This window comes from Schistocerca americana, chromosome 2, assembly GCF_021461395.2.
Source record: "Schistocerca americana isolate TAMUIC-IGC-003095 chromosome 2, iqSchAmer2.1, whole genome shotgun sequence".
Classification (NCBI taxonomy): domain Eukaryota; kingdom Metazoa; phylum Arthropoda; class Insecta; order Orthoptera; family Acrididae; genus Schistocerca; species Schistocerca americana.
In genome coordinates, this window is record NC_060120.1 from 790,944,716 (window position 1) to 790,948,855 (window position 4,140).

Here is a 4,140-nt window from a genome sequence, read left to right on the forward strand (position 1 = left end):
GAAAATTTGTATTTGACAACTCAGTTAGAAATTAAAAAAATATATGTGTTTCACTGTTGTTAGAAATTCAGCACCTAAGGTGGTGGAATAGGGATGCATATTTTTAAGAAACTATTTCGTTATATTACAAAATTATGAAAACTAAATATATGAAAACTGGTGTTTCACTTCTCAGCCAGACATAAAGAACCATATATTACGGGATGAAAGTTTCTATGGAAACATTTCCACAGGAACGTAAAAGGTGTGAGTAACAAAAGCCTTGGACTCCAGCTATAGAATCGGTTTTGGTCGGAAGTACATTCGAAAAAGGCCATGCTTCTATGGCCTGAATTAGGGCGAAAAGTTTAGAATATGTTGAAGTTTGTGAACAACATACAACTTCGATTAAATGAAAAAAAAAAAACCTGTATGGACCATACAGTCGATGCGAGCGAAGCAGTGGGGCTAAGCTGGTATCCTGCAAGTGTCTTACTTTTGGTGTTAAGTCAACCTCAGTAATTTTTCAGTGCCATCTGGAAGAACTAATGGCTGATATCTCATCCTGCACAATTTACTTGGATAATATTGTTGTCTTAGGAAAAACTCAGCAGGAGCCAAACACAATCTTGACCTCCTGTTTTAACATCTGCAAGCTGCTGGCTTGTGCTGTAATCTACAAAAACAAGTGATTTTTCAACAGTACATTGAATATCTGGCCGGCCGGAGTGGCCGTGCGGTTATGGGCGCTACAGTCTGGAACCGAGCGGCCGCTACGGTAGCAGGTTCGAATCCTGCCTCGGGCATGGATGTGTGTGATGTCATTAGGTTAGTTAGGTTTAATTAGTTCTAAGTTCTACGCGACTGATGACCTCAGAAGTTAAGTCGCATAGTGCTCAGAGCCATTTGAACCATTTTTTTTTTGAATATCTGGGCTACGTACTCACCACTACTTAGAGACTATTCGCAGCCAGTCCAGGAAATTGCTGTCCCATGTGTAGGCTACCGTTAACACCACAACACATATGACAACAACTGGAGATGTGCCGTGACTGTGAAGTGTGGACTGCTGGTGAATGGCATCGTATTGTGTTCAGTGATGAACTGCGGTTCTGTATTATCCAGAGTGACCATCGCTGGCGAGTGTGGCCGCGAACTGTGGCGAGATCTCATTCTTCCACTGCTTTGGAATGCCTCAATGGTATTACTCCTGGTGTCTTGGTGTGGGGAGCCATTGGATATAACTTCAGGTCGTGGATGGTGTGAGTGAGTGAGTACAGTCTGACAACACAACAGGTTGCCATGGACCCCTGAACTGTCAAGTGTCACCTCTCATGTGACAGTTCCCTGGTGTTATTTTTAGGGTTGCATATCTCAACCGGCAAAAATGGAACCCTTGGGGGATCACTTTACCGTCTGTCTGTCTGTCTGTCTGTTAAGACCACTTGTTCTCAGGAACAGGCAGAGTTATCAAGGTGAAATTTTTGTCAAATTAAAAGGTATATGGCCCCTCGTTGGTGTAAAAACTTTAAGCTTCTAAGTCATTGTGACCAAAAGATACGCCCATTTATGTCACATACTGTGATACTCGCAAACTCAATTATCGAAAGCACTAGGGAACTTTCCGTTCACTTGGTGTCATGAAAAACCAGGATTTCACAGTACAAGAAAACGGAAAGATCCAAATTTTTTAATTTGTAATTATATCACATAAAAATATTTTTTCCACTTGTTTGACAGCGGTTTGTCCACCTGGTAAGACCCCCTTGTCCTTCCGAGTGGGGTGGTTTAGTAGTTTTAGTAGTTAGCACACTGTACACACATTCGGGAGAATGACGCATCAAATCCACATCCGGTCATCCAGAGTTAGGTTTTCTGTGGTTTTATTGACGTTGTGGTTTATCACACCACATGTTTTATAACGTTATATGAACATCTCCATGGTCAATATAGGCAAATAGGCTACCATTTCATGCCCCGTAGTAACTGCAAACAGTATTCGATACTACCAGTTTCGTTACGGTGTAGAGCCTGCCATTTTCTGCAGCCTTGGAGAGCTGTTTCTGGGTGGCTTGCAACATGGGGGTCATAAATTTGTTTCGAGCTGAAAACTATCCTTGAGACTAGGTAGGCGAAGCAGAATTTCCTACATTAGATTAGATTTGTACTTGTTCCATAGATCATGAATACGACACTTCGTAATAATGTGGAACATGTCAGGTTAATAAAAGGTGTCTATGCAAGATATTACATTACACAAAATATTACATGACACTTAATATATATTTTTTGATGTTTCGATCTTCCCAGGGCTAGCAACATCCTCTGAGTCATCCCTGAAAGAACATGTGTCAGGCTAGGTCGTGTGTCAGCTCTGTCCCAGCGCCAGTATCCATGATATCAAAGATCAGTTAAACAGTTGTGGGCCAAGTTTCATCAGGAGGAGGGAGTAATACCGAAAATGCAGGATGCGTGGCACCTGCTACCGATATATAATTTTTTTTGAATTGTATGTAAATATTTGTAATTTGAATGCATTCTTTTAATAACTAAGGACATTCCTTCACTGCATGTGTAAATTTAGGTAGAAGCCTGTTTGCATTTCATTGTATTTATCTGTGTTTTACCGTGAAACTTATAAGCTCTGGGAAAAAGCCAAAGAAATTGTTTTTTTCATCGACTAACAACGATAATAGCAGTGCTTGTGCGTTGTAAAATCTTTAGGTGGGGAGCTGTTGCGCAGATTGCGCGGTATGTCTAGTAGCAGGAGTACGGACAGTGGACGGGCGGAAGAGGCTGTATTAATTACGATTGACCGTTCCTGTAATTAGCAGAGGCTCCACAAGATGCTACCGTCTTCAACAACAGCAGCAGTTCCAGCAACACAGTTTCGTCGTCGGCTCCGAGTTTCGTCGTATGCACAGCACTGAAGTAAGACTGTTCGTTGGTAGAAAGTATTAACGGCTAACCCAGCAGCACAGCTGAATGTGATTTGATTGATAAAATTTATTTAAATAAATAATTTAACTAAACTCAGGGCGCTTGTGTTGTCATTGCCCCTCGACATTGTTATCAAGCATGGTCCTTGTTTCTTTTTTTCCTTATATGCTAACCGAGTGTCATAAGAAACAAATTGAACAGTTACAGCCAGTTTATTAATGAATAATTTCACTTTTAAGAATTTTAGCCTCAGTGTACTTTCACTTAACTGTTGTTCTACAGAGGTTCCAGTATATGACTAAAGTAAAGCAATTTAATTTTTCAAGTTTGAGAATCAATTACTGGAACAAATCCAAATCTAAAGAAATGCACAAATTAAGAGTGCGGAAGTTTTATTTATTTTACACATAGCTTGGAGCACATGGCTGTTTGGTTTGGTACATATTCTAGTGTTTAATTCTGTTCAAGTCAGTGAAAAAGGCTCAGTTGTTCAGACAGTAATATCAAATCCAATTTGCAAAATAAGTAACGGCAAAGTAAAAAGTGCTTGCTTCTTTTCTAAATTTCTTTGATGTCGTTAAGTTGAGGTCACTGAAAGTCATTGTTCGCGTAACGAAGTTCAGTACTAACATACAGTTTAATTACATATTTTCAAATCATTACTCGATGGTCTTTTTCAAAATTTAATGCCAAACATAACGTAACAGTGACTTCTTAGTGTTCTTTATCTTTACATACTCACTTAAAATTAGTGTCAAAAAACGTGACAACCTTCAGTTGCCACGCAGTGTTTAATAATACATGTTTTTCTTTCCCATCATCTTGTACAAAATTTTGCATGTAAATTGCCCTAGTGGGATGGCGACCATTAATTATTTCCTTTTCGTTGACTAGTGTAACTTTTGGATTTATGATCAGTGGTACCCCATTTCTGTCCTGCGTTGTTCGTGAGTGAATGCACAAAATAACTTTAATTTTCCAAATTATAGCCCTGTTCGGTTTCATTACTTTTTATTTTAGCAGACTTTCCATCAGAAGGGTCGGATGTACACTTTCCTCTTACTTATCGGTGTCACTTCTCCGGGAAAGATAGCCTTATCTAATTAGAAAAAGTCAATTAGACACACACGCGATCTACGGTCATTTTTTATATCGCAAGCAGGATAGGCCGATTAGTAAGAGGGAGGTTACAAGGGCACAACGGTTTTCTGACGCACTTGC